The 13,412-nt window shown below is 39.8% G+C and overlaps 1 protein-coding gene and 1 non-coding gene across 6 annotated transcripts in view; one reads left to right on the forward strand and one right to left on the reverse strand.

Moving 5' to 3' along the window:
• Naaladl2 (N-acetylated alpha-linked acidic dipeptidase like 2) overlaps positions 1 to 13,412 on the forward strand; it is a 1,296,606-nt gene that overhangs the window by 311,348 nt on the left and 971,846 nt on the right. The window lies entirely within an intron of this gene.
• On the reverse strand, positions 4,672 to 4,778 carry LOC115069240. Its single transcript, XR_003848511.1, has one exon. It is a non-coding gene; the product is annotated as a U6 spliceosomal RNA (small nuclear RNA).

The following is a 13,412-nucleotide window of genomic DNA, read 5'->3' on the forward strand; positions in this document are numbered from 1 at the left end:
CAGGCTGGCCTCGAGCTCACAGAGATCTGCCTGCCTCTGCCTCCTGAATGCTGGGATTAAAGGCGTGTGCCACCACGCCCGGCCCAATTTTCTACGATATTTTTATATTATATCATGCATCTTATATTTTTGTGTATGTACTTATTCTTCTTATAGATGTCTGTGAGATGTAGTTTACAGAGAACAAAGAAAGCAGAATAGGAAGATATGAAATGAGCTTTAGACCACATGTTGAGATTTGAGATTTAGAGTATTTTTAGGGCTCATTAGCCTTGTTGTGGTTATTAAAAAAACAAGGAAAATGTTAAGAGAAAAGCATGTGTAAGCAGGAATTACTATACGACTGCACCTAAGAAAGTATCATTGTACAAATGTTTTCAAAGTGTTACCAAATAAAGTTTGCATATTATATTGAATAGTTTCCATGAAAAATGTCCACAAAGTGCAGTCACCTCAGAGCTGGGCTCCCAGGACTGTCTTCGACCACATTTTCCAGACCTTTCTCTAGAAGGAAAAGTTTATAACTGCTATGATAAAATGCCCATGTTCTCTGAGATTCCTGTGTTGAAGTCAGAGCCCCCAAGGTGAGGCCACTGGATAGTGTGTCTCTGAGAACCTTTGGGTATAGTGAATGGACTCAGTGGCTTTACAAAGGGGACACAGGCTCTTCTCCCTGCCACTGCATGAGGACCAAAGTAGGAAGAAGCCATGTGTGAGTCAGGTACTGGGTACCAGACACAGACTGCATTGATCTTCCCCTCAGCCTTCCAGCTTATTGAATTGTGAGAAATAAGAGTCTACTGAAATAAACATAAACCCAATTTATGTTTGTTAAAACAGCCCAAACTAACTAGGACAGGAACATTTGCAAAGTAGTCAGCCCAGAATTTTGCATTAATATTGCATTCCTATGACAAAATAGTGTATCAGAACTTAGGCATAAAAAGTTTGTATCTAACATTTTATGTTGCTTAGACTTTGTAATGTTAGGAATCTTTGATGTCTTATGCATCTAATTCATATCCTTTAGGGTTATTTATTTATTTATATTTATTTTATGTGTCTGAGTGTTTTGTATGTATATAAGTGCACCCATGTTGTGCAATGTCCAAAGAAGCCAGAAGGGGCGCTGCAGCCCCTGGAACTGATATTATGGACCATTGTTAGCTACCATGTGAGTGCTGAGAACTAAACCCAGGTCCACTGCAAAAGCGGTCAGTGCTCTTAACTGTTGAGCTGTCTCTCCAGCACGTTTTATTTTTGTTTTGTTTTGGTTTGGTTTGGTGTTGGTTTTTTTGTTTGTTTGTCTTGTTTTCAGTGTAGAACAATTAGCTTGATTTCACAATTCCTGTAGAGGAGGAAGTTTTTGTTCTGTTCACTGTAATATCTTGCTCCTTACACACAGAAAATGTTTAATAGCTATGTGTCGAGTGAAAGACACATAATGACCGTTTTTCTGTCTATATTTTTGGCAGACCCATATGATCTGTTTTTCTTTAACGCAGATACTGATTTTAAACTAGGTAAGTCTTCATATTTGATTGTCTATACGTGAGTTTGGCTGGGGTCATTCTCTGCCTCTGGCTAGGCTCGACACCAAAGTACAAAGGAAAGATTGTCTACCTTTGTTCAATTTGTCTGCTGTGTATAATGGGTTTTTGAGTAATCACTTCAGGATCTGCACTAGGATTCCTATATGTTCTGCCGAGGTAGCTCATCAATGTCCCATCTTACATGGTGATTCTTTGGCCTTTTGCTTGATCCTTGATCCATTTTTACCCATGCTGGTGTGAGGACCTAGTACTTCTCCCTCTCAGGCCTTATTCTGAAAGATCCACCTGAAGGTGACTATCAGCATAGCAAATGGCCTATACATCATTCAACTTTCCTAAGACTTTCTTATATTTTCTTTTTTCCTCTTCTCATTTTTTAAAAAGAAAGCTGAGTCTGGTAAGACATCTCAGAGGGAAAAAGTGCTTGCCATCGAGCTGAGTTTGACCCCTGAAACCCACAGGATAGAAGGAGGGAGTTTTAAATTGCCATCCTACCTCCACATGAGCATCAGGGCATGTACATGTTGCTCTCCCCACTGAATAAAAACATTTAGAAAAGAAAGCTTTCTGTATTCAGTGTACATTTCTGTTTCTCAGTAACTTAGAATCCTTAACTGTGCTAGCATGGGATTTATTATAGCTTCTTTTCAATGCTCCATACAAGTTGTCTTTATATGTAATACATTCTTCTTGGTGTAAACAAATTAAAGTTTGTAAGTTGAAAACAGTCGGTCATGGAGGTGTTTGCTTGCAATCCCAGCAATTGGGAGGGGGAGGCAGAAGGACTGTCATGAATTTGAGGCAAGCTTGAGCAATATAGCAAGATGCTCTCTAAAACTAAGTAAGAATAATTTATCTAGGTGTGGTGGGACACATCTTTAGTCCCAGCACTCAGGAGGCAGAGGCAGGAATATCTCTGTGAGATTAAGTCTAGCCTAGTCTGCACAGAGAGTACCAGGCCAGCTGGGGTTACAATGAGACACCATATTGAAAATGAAAAAAAAAAAAAGCAATTTAAGAGCAAGGTTGAAAACCAAATCAGACAGCGTTATAAATGAGATACTGTTCATTCTGGGTTTGTTGCTTCTAAGGAGAAGCAGCAAGAATAGGTAGAATTCTCATCTTCAGTTGACCTCTGGAAAAGAAGTCCTCTCTGCCTAGGTTTTAAATACATTTCAGTTACCAATTTTAAGATGATGGAATGTGCATTTTTATTTAGAGTTTTGGATTAATTTAGATGAGATAACAATGATCACTATCTTCTTACCAAATGTGTTACTGCTTTTGAAATGTGAAAGTTTGAGTCAGTAGAACCCTCTACACTTAAAAAAATCAACAATCCCCTTAAATTCATAAGTGCATGATTCCTTGTACTGAGATATTTGTAGTCGTGTCTTTTAATTAATCAAATAAATTATATAAGTTGTATGTCTATTGTGTTCTTTCATTAAATATTCCATGTCATTATATGAGTTCATATGATACATACTTCACACACATGCACTTACCAATGTTCACCCACATACACCCACACTTACATGTGTGTGCATGCACACACACACACACTGAATTCAAATGATCTTTATTGTTTAACAACACAGGTCAGCTATACACCGGGACTAGTCACAGTAGATAACCTCTACCTAGAATAGTATGTTTAATAGTATGTTATTTGGGTATATCATATTGACTCTCCATTTTGAATCTGAAAACAGTTAATTTCTAAGACATTATATTTTAGGCATCATCGAAGGTATGTGGAAAGCCCTAATCAAGACAAGTTCTCAAAGACATAGTCAATACGTTGATAGTTCTGAATAATTTTAAGATGTTTGATATTCCTGAATGAATCCACCCCCCAAAAATCTTTATTTCATAAAATGATCTACCTGCAAATGTAAAAGTTTTTCAAAACCATTAAAAACTAAAAGTCTAAAGAAATTATGTTTTTTTAATCCCTTTTATATTGACTTTCTCCCTCAAAAAGTGAGCCTCATACAAATACCTGATCTGAGAATGTTGTTGTTTTTAAAAAAGATTTATGTGATTTTTAAAGATCTTGTTACATAGGACAGCAAAATCCACAATATGACTGGATACATGTCTGTCAATGTGACATGATTTGCTTAGTTTGGAAGATGGAGTTGTGCTTATTCAAACTAAAAACACAGTTTAATGTGCAAAGAAATTATTTGGTTTAACAATACCTTTTGTAAGAAAGAAGACTTAAATGTCTAACATAGATTATATTAATGCAACTATAATTGCTGATTAACTGGAGAAATGGGAAACGTCCAAGTTCCTGTAAAGCAAGAACTCCATTTTTTATTAATTGATCCCATTTTCTTTCTTTTCCACGTGCACTATGTGGGAAACCCTGATTGCCTCTAGCAATCCGAACTAGCACAAGATTTCAACATCACATATTTGTCATTTAAATCCTAGCCCTCTTAGTGAAAGGTGGGGACTGGACTACAGTGAGTGATAAGAAGAAAAGAAAGAGAGTGAGTAGGCTTCCACACCCCCAGATAGCCAATGCTGGAGGCTGGTAATGCTTTTATTTTTTCTTTTTTCTGGAAACATAGGTTATTTGCTAAAGTCTCAGTTTTCCTCTCAGAAAAATCTTGTTCACAGTAGAGGTGGCCAAATGTCAGATGCCATGTTTCCTTGCATGTGGAGCAAACCACCCAGTTTTAAAGTTTAAAGTTTAAAGTATTTTATTTTCCAGTGTATGTGAGGGGTGTTATTTGTACACATGCATGTGTGAGTTCATGTAGTGGCCTGATGAAGGCATCAGTATCATCTCCTTCGCTCTCTAGTTTATTTTTATTAATAACCTTATTGATACTTTGAACATTTCAAACAATGTAATTTTATTCATCTCCTCTCAGATCCATCTCAATCTCCCTATTTCCTATAAGCTACCTGCTCTATTTTAAAGGAAATATTGAGTATTTGTATTCCCCAAATATTCTTTTTTAAATTGAATTTTTGAGTATTTTATACAGAATATCTCAAACAATCTTAATCACTTTATACCCCCATCCCACTGGCACCTCCCATAACCCCTGCACTGGAACCCATATACTGTCATCCATATATTAAGGCCCAATGTGTCAAAAAATATGAACACTTCATGAATTTGCATGTCATCCTTGTGCAGGGGCCATGCTAATAGTCTCAGTATCATTCCAATTTTAGTACATGTGCTGCCGAAGTGAGCATGTGTTCCCCAAATCTGTCGGGTGTAGGTCCATCTGATCAAGCATGGTCAAGACACTGAGCCTCACACCCTTCATGAGAGCTGCGTCGCCCACTCCCAGCAGCTGTCAGTTTCCCATAGTTCCTACACTGCAGCTGGGGGCTCCTTCTTTACTGCCCCTCCTCTCCATGTTGGGCTTTGTCTGGCTAGCATTTGTACAGGTCTTGTTCATGCTGTTACAAGTGCTGAGGGTTCGTATGTGTAATTGCCCTGTTGTGTCTGGACAACATCATTTTATTGTATTTATTCAGCACCTCTGACTCTTACAATCTTTTCACCTTCTCTTTCATGACACTCCCTGAGACTTTGGGCGGAGGAGTGTGGTATAGATGCTCCATTTAGGACTGAGCACTCTGGAGCCTCTTACTCTCTGCATGTTGACCACATAAGAATCCCTGTGCTAATACACACCATCTGCTGCAAAAAGAAGCTTGTCTGATGCACTAACCCATGGGTTTAATACCATATCCATTTAGCAGAATAATAGTAGTAGGTTGTCCACTACAGCCTGGGTCCTGCCTAGCACCAGGTTCCTGACCATGGTAACTGTGCTAGGTATTGGTTCCATGTTGTGAAGCAGGTCTTCAAGCCAATCAAAGTGATTTGTTGCTCCCACAACATACATGCCACTATGGCATCAATAGGCATATCTTGTCAGGACAGTCATTGTTCTCAAAGTTCACAGCCGGGTAGGACTGAGGCTAGCTTTTCTCCTATGGTGCCGTGCATAGCATTGTGGAGGCAAGCAAGAGCAGATGAAGATTCAAGGTCAGTGCCAGCTTGATTCTCCACCTTCTAGGGCTCATGTAGATACACCTTCAGCAAGAACATCTTACTGTCACGTTCTAGCGGGTAACCAAGGACAACAGCAGTAGCCAGTATTGTTTGATGGTCTGACAGACAACCCTGGCAAATAACTCCAAAATAGAGTGCCCATTTATGATATTGTGTTTTTCATTTACTAACCTGTGGTGTCTGATAGGGTCATTGCACCTTATTTTTTGAGACAGGATTTCTCAGAGCATCTGAACTCTCTAAGAATTAGCCTGGCTAGCCAGCAAGTTCTCAGGGTGTACCTGTCTTCACCCCCAGCACTGTGGTCATAGGCATATAAATAGTCATTCCAGGTTTTTGTTGGTCTGAGGGATTCCAACTCAAGTCATTGTGTTCCACTGCTAGTGCCCGTATCCACTTCTATCACGCCAGTGTCACATTATTTTCATTAACAACAAAGTTTCGTATGTGTTTGAGCTGTGGAGAAATAGAGCATTGTCAATAACAGTTTCTATACACTAAATTCAAATTACTTATATTTCTTATTTTAATTTTTCCATTTACTTATCCATTATTTATTAGAAAACTAAAATTTTGAGAGCCTCATTTCTCATGCAAATATTTATATCATGGAAAATTAAGCAATGAACTTTCAAAGGAAAAGAAAAATTCAAAGTGTTTTTATATTGCTCTATTATATATTCATATTTTACATATTCTATACTATTTATTGATACTAGGCCTTCATAACATTTGAGGATGAATTTAATGAATTCCTTAGCAGAATGATTTCAGAGTCCACTAGAAATGTTAACCTTCTACTGTGACATCTGTAATTTGGTTAATGGATTGTGATTGACATTATAAAATTTATGCTGATAATGGACATATAAATTCCTATCTTTGTCACTACTGAGTAATTTGTGCATATTTTATCCACATTTAAGAATATTTCTATTAACATTTTCAAAGATGAGATAACATTTATGCTGGATAGCTTTAGTGTCAACTTGACACACCTGGGTCGAGGCAGCCTCAATTGGGGAATTGCCTTCATTGGACTGGTCTGTGGCCATGTCCATGGGGCACCTCCTTGATTGTTGAGTGATGTGGGAGGGCCCAGCCCACTGTGAGTGGTGCCACCCCTGGGCAGGCTGAGCAGGGGACAGGGGAGCAAGCCAGCAATCCTCCATGGCCTGTGCTCCAGCTCCTGCCTCCAGGTTCCTGCCCTGAGTTCCTACCTTGGGCTCCTTGATGAACTGTGACCCGGGAGATGTAAGCCAAATAAACTCTTTCTTCCCCAAGTTGGTAGTGGTCAGTGTTTTGTCACAGCAATGGAGAAACAAGCTAGGACAGAAATTGGTACCAGGAGTGGGGTATTGCTGTGACAGACCTGACCCAGTTGTTTTGGGGAGGATTGTGGAAATGTTTGGAACTTTGGGCTGGAAGAGCCATTGAGTGCTCAGAGTTTGTTGCTGTGCAGCTTGGAATAGTTATGCTGAAAGAGTTGTAGATGATGGAGGTCTGGCTTTTGAAACTTCAAAGGGAAACAGAAACTATCAGGGCTGTTTATGTGATGTTTTGAGTTGAGAATCTGTGGGTTCTGGTCAGCTGGGGCTGAAGAATCAGCTGTGATTAAGAAGATACCAGAACCTGATGTAAAACCTTTGCTTTACTGGGACAATTGATGCTGGTTAGCTGGGGCTGAAAAATCAGCTGTAAGTAACAAGAGACCAGCATCACTGTGTTGAAATTTTCTGGGAGGTATTTCCTCAGGGTCAACATACAGAGGTGGACCCAAGCACCCATCTCTAGCTGGAAGCAGGACTTGGTAATGTGTAAGAGTTTCCTGCATGGTTCTGGTGTTGAAGGCGTGAAGGGGTCACAGAGAGTAGCTGAGGCTTGGTGCCCCAAGAGGCCTGGAAAGGCCATAGATGCAAGTGAAGCCTCAGCTGCAGTGAAGACCCCAGGACTGACGGGGTCACAGAGAGAATCTGAGGCATTGCATGCCAAGCAGCAAGAGGCCATTGGTGAAGGTGTAGCCTCAGTTTCAGTGGCGACCCCAGCTTTTTGGAGATGCCAGGTCCTTGGGACGACCACCAGGGGCAGCAGCAGGTGTGGAATGGAGCTGGCCTGGGTCTGGGAATCGAGCTGTGTGTGCTGTGGATGGCAGAGTCAGAGAGGTGGAGCTGCCAGAACCCCTTGGAGCCCAGAAGGTCGTGAGTGGATCCCTGATGTCCAGCCTTAAGCTACTTTGCTGGACTTTGGTTTTGCTTAGGTGTGTCTGATTCTTCCCTTTGAAATAAGACAGTATTTGTTTTGGATTTTACAGAAACCCACAGTTAATAGATTTTTAAAAGAGACTATGGACCTTTAAGTGTTTGAATTTTTTTAAGGACTGTGGAGTTTTTAAGGTTGTACTGACTTATGTTGTGATATTAAAATCATATCTTGGGAAAAAGAATTTGAAAGATTATGGTTTAACAGTGATATGTTTGTGTGTCAAGTTGACAAGGGATCAATTGTGCTGGATAACTTTAGTGTCAACTTGACACACCTGGGCTGAGGGAGCCTCAATTGGGGAATTGCCTCCATTGGACTAGCCTGTGGCCATGTCCATGGGGCATCTTCTTGATTGTTGAGTGGTGTGGGAGGACCCAACCCACTGTGGGTGGTGCCACCCCTGGGCAGGTGGGCCTGTGTTGCATAAGAAAGCAGGCTGAGCAGGGGCCAGGCTAGCAAGCCAGTAAGCAGTGTTCCTCTGTGGCCTGTGCTCCAGCTCCTGCCTCCAGGTTCCTGCCCTGAGCTCCTACCTTGGCTTCTCTGATGAACTGTGACCTGGGAGATGTAAGCCAAATAAACCCTTTCCTCCCTAAGATGGTAGTGGTCAGAGTGTCACAGTAACGGAGAAACAAACTAGGACAACACTTTTCTCAAAAACTGTTTGTAAGTTTTTGATTTCAAAATTTGTACCCATCTCCATTAGCTATAGTATATAATGTAAGCACATTCCGTGGGGCTCAGTTATGTGCACAGTGAATTCTCAATTGTTGATGAAGTAATTTGGATGGAGGTTACATGAGAGGGTCCTTCCTTTCAGCATTCTCCAATCAGTATTCCTGCTGTACACACCCCTGCCACACTGAGGATGCAGAGTGAACATACACCATAGGAAATCTCTTTTCATGAAGCTCACAGTATAGTGTGGAGACCAGTATTAAACAAATAGCACCGATGGTGATAAGTACTGTGCATAGTAAGAACAGGATACAGAGAAGTAAATTCATTGGTGTGGACGTGCAGAGGAGGTGAAGGCCGCTTGTCATCCGTGAACACGCCTCCCCGTCTCTTAAATATCTTTTGTGAGATTCCTGAGTTCTGTATATGGCAATGACCTTGAAAAGTAATAATTTCATGTTTTCTGTCATATGTGGAATCTACACTTTTCCAAATATATATACGAAAGAAGCAGAGGAAGGACCTGCTTGTGACGAGAAGGGAGAGATGGAGTAGGGGACAGGGACAAGAGAGGACCATGGGTGTGAATGTGATCAAAAGTTGTTGACGTTTTTGGAATGTCATAATGAAATCCATCGTGATTTGTAGATGCATAAAAGTCGATTGAAGAAGGGGTCGAGGGGCTGGAGAGATGGACCAGCAGTTAAGAGTGCTTGCTGCTCTTGCAGAGGACCTGAGTTCTGTTCCTAGAACACACATCAAGCAGATCATGATTCCAGATAACTCCAGGTTCAGGGAATGTAACACCTGTGGCTCCCCCACACATGTGTGTGCATACATAAACACACACATGCCCATATAAAAGTCAGAAAACAAATCTGAAGGGCTCAAGATAAAAATTGCTTGTTCATAATATTTCTAAAAATTAATGCTGAAAATTTTAAAGAGAATATGCATTTAGAAATCTAAAATGCTGGGATTTTCCCCCCTTAAATGCTTGCTTTTATAGAAATTGTAACTAGCTGGACGTGGTGACGCTCACAGAAGGCAGAGGCAGGCGGATCTCTGTGAGTTCAAGGTCAGCTTGGTTCCAGGTCAGCTGGGACTACAGGGAGACCCTCTGTCCTCTGTCAAAAAAAATGTATTGAACTAAAAGCTAAGTTATGTTGCATAGATTTATAGAATTTAAAAATTAAAGTATTCCTGGCTCATCTGATTTGACTTGCATTCTAAATTCTCTAATTTCATGATTCCTCTTTCTTTTTTCCCTGTTACTTCCTTGGATATTGTTAGAAAAAGAGGAAATATTTGAGAAGATTATTTTGTTGTTTTAAAATCATGATCATTATCTGCTTTTCTTTTTGATTGCTTTTGCGAAGTGCATCTCAAGAAGCCTGGCTCATTAATGGTCACTATTACTTGTCACAGGTTGGAATAAAAATGTAGCCTTTCCCTTTTTCCATGGTGCCCTTATTCTGATGCCTGTGAAGGCTTTCTTTGTTTCAATAGTCAGATGCCATATGAACATGTCAGAAATTAATATCTACCACCTGGAATCTATTTTGTGATGTTTCCATTGTGCATAGTTTAAACATTAGTCACTGGTGTTCCTTGAGCTTTTTGTTACAAAATTATAATGAACACACTGTGAACTAGAGACCAGAGGCGAGGCTAGAAAACCCAGCGAATCAGCCCATTTCGGTTGGCTTCAGAGATTCCATTTGTAATTTGAAAATCAATTAAAATAGGAGACAGTTCATGACTATGCAAGGAAAACAATCTGACTTTAGTTGTGTAGGCATGCCATGTGAAAGCGTCTGTAACTGAAATCATCCTGGTGTCTCTCCCCCAGGCCTCTAGTAATCTACACTGGGTGTGATTTGCCCTTTGTGAGGAGATTGATGCAGAAGTGTCTTCCCTGTGATCTGAAGTTCATGATATTCGTTTGGCAATAACCAGGGAGATGTTCACCCACCTCTTAGAGGGTGAGTTGGTTATTAGGTCCCTTCCTACACATTATCAGTCATTCTGTGTTGTGGGCTAATCTCCTTGAAGAGTTGATTCTAACATGAAGTTTGGCACACAGATATCTGCTAAGGGGTACCCATGATTGAGCAGTCGCTGTGGCCCACAGGAGTGGGCCCAATTAGGTGACGTGGTCAACCAACATTACAGGGAGATGGAGCTGAAGTGGCCTCTGGGTTTTGTTCTCAGTTGGGTCAAAGACATAGGTCTTTCTATTCCTTTGTAAGTCAGACAGTGGGTATTGAACACCCAAGCCGAGGCATCACCTTGGGCCAAGGGACTCTGCCCCAAAATATAATTGCTAGAGATGACATCAGAAGACTGTGTGCTGGTGGCCTTCTCAGAAGTGAGGGCAGAGAGTCTTAAAGAGAGTTCTGGGAAACATGTAACAGCTATGATAATTGTTAAAATCCATGTGGAAATACTATTATTTGTATTTCATAGGCAACAAACTCTGGTTTCCCATTGTACAGACAGAAATTGTCCAGATGAGATTTAAAATGGATACTGACTGAATTTAGAAGCCTGAAATTCAATTGTAATCCATTGCATCTAAGATCCTTCTGTGTTGAATTAATTTTCCAGAAAGACTCTCTGATTTAAGCATTTGTATCCACTGACTTGACAGTAGATAATTTACATATTCCTTTTATTTTGTCTTAGATTTTCTAGTGTATTTTGCCAAGCACAAAATGATCAGATACAATTACTCTGTCTTTATGGTCACTGAGTAAACAAGCCAGGATAAACCTCATTGTTACCAGTGACAGATTAAGGACGATCAGGTGACTTAGCACCATCATAGCACAATGACTGAAAAACCTGAAAGGGAACCAAAGCCTTCTAAATCCTGAGCATAAAAGCAATCATTTGTTAAACACGGGATTGTATATTTTAGTGCCTTAGCCCTAGGAGAATTTGAAATTTGATTAGCTCACATGCTAGCATTTTATGAAGTGGTGCTTTAATTGAATAAGAATTTATCTCTTAGTTCAGCACTTTTATTTTTCTTCCTACACGAAGACCAAATGATCAGCCTTGGTTATACTCAACTTCTGCTTCTATATAAGAACAACAAATACACACACACACACACACACACACACACACACACACACATCCATGCCTTTCACAATGAAGTAGAAACAAGACACTGACAACTCTATTGTAGGGATGGCGTTTGTTACCAGTGGGTTCTGGTTCTCGTCCAATTGGTTCCCAAGAATAATCATCTCATTTTATATGAAACAGCATTTACTGGATGCAAATTTTAGTTTGTGTTGAAATACTCTTTTCTGTCTTGCTATTTCCCTGAACATATTCTTCTTTTGTAACCTGCTTGTTTGACATGTGGCCGTGCTAATAGCGTCAGCCTGTCTTTCTTCTAAGAATGTGTAGTTTGCAAGTATATGCAAATTCTTCAAACAGCAGACGCAGAAGTGAACAGAGCAGGCTTGAGCGATAAATATTTAATTAATTCCCTTGCCCTGTTTTGCATGTTGCTTTTCATTGTGGAAATTATTTTTGTTTCTTTTTCAATGTGACTGTAGTTTCTGAGATTTGAAGAATCCACAAAAAGTTATATTGTATTTAAAATAACTCAAAAGACAATATATTTCTGTGTAGCTTTAAGGACAAAAACAGTAATTTACTTACCATATTTATTTCCATTGATGTGTGTGTGTGTGTGTGTGTGTGTGTGTGTGTGTGTGCCTATGTGCGATTAGTTAGCAGTAGCAGAAAGGTGTTTCTAGTACAAAGCTCAAATGAAGTTACTATGCAGTGGTTTCCTATATTTTGTCCATGAAAGAGACCTCCTGGCTTTTTAATTTTCATTTTGGCTCGTTATCCTTAAGGATATATGATTTTCTTGAAGTTTGGAGATGCTTGCTAATTTTGTAAACTTGTCAGTGGAAAATTGATGATCTGCTAGTTTGACACCCACACATTAGCTTTCTTCCATATCAGGATCATTTTCCATAAGTCAGTTGAAACCAAAGAGTTAATGCTAATGAAATACCAAAGTAGATCCTGAATTCATTCTCCATAATGTGAAATTTAGAGTTCAAAAGCATCATTATGCAAAGTCATGCCCTTCTAATTAAACACGTGCTTATCTTGTAGTACATGGATCTTTAATTCTGATAGTGTGCTTAGGTGCAAATGATAAAATGAATCAAGGAAGAAAAATAATGCAAAGTGCAGCCTAATTTTAGTGGAATTTAAAATGCAATTGAAAGGCTGGGTCTGATGGTTGACACCTGTAATCCCAGAACTCAAGATTCTAAGAAAGGAGAATTGTCATGAGTTTGAGACCAGCCTGGGATATATAGAGCGCTACAGGTCAGTTGTGGCTACAGTGAGACCCTGGTTCAAAATCAAAAAAGGAAAAATTTAGGATTCCAGAATCATCTTATATATGAAAATTTATCCAGGTACCGCATCACAGTGCCGATAAAGTACTGTCAAAGGAGTCGTTAGAAGGCTGGGAACATAGCTCAGGGGTAGAGTACTTGCCTGGCAGTTAGATGGCTATAAGTTCAATTCTCAACATTACACACACAGAGACACAGACAAAAAGAGAGACAGGAACAGAGACAGGCAGAGACCCAAGTAGAGCGAGTGTCAATAGCCACTACCTTTATTAACATTCATACCATAGTTCCCAGATTTCCTGGAACCTGGTCCCAAGTTTAATATCTTTTTACTGAATGATTTTTTTTGGTGGACTATTTCCACCAAAATATTAGAGAGGAGGCTGCTCTTACTGCTTAATAGAAGATATTTTTAAAAGAATTTATTTTAGAGCAGGCTTTATAATCAATGTTCTAAATTTATAC

This window comes from Nannospalax galili, unplaced genomic scaffold (genome assembly GCF_000622305.1).
Source record: "Nannospalax galili isolate Female #2095 unplaced genomic scaffold, S.galili_v1.0 scaffold572, whole genome shotgun sequence".
Classification (NCBI taxonomy): Eukaryota; Metazoa; Chordata; class Mammalia; order Rodentia; family Spalacidae; genus Nannospalax; species Nannospalax galili.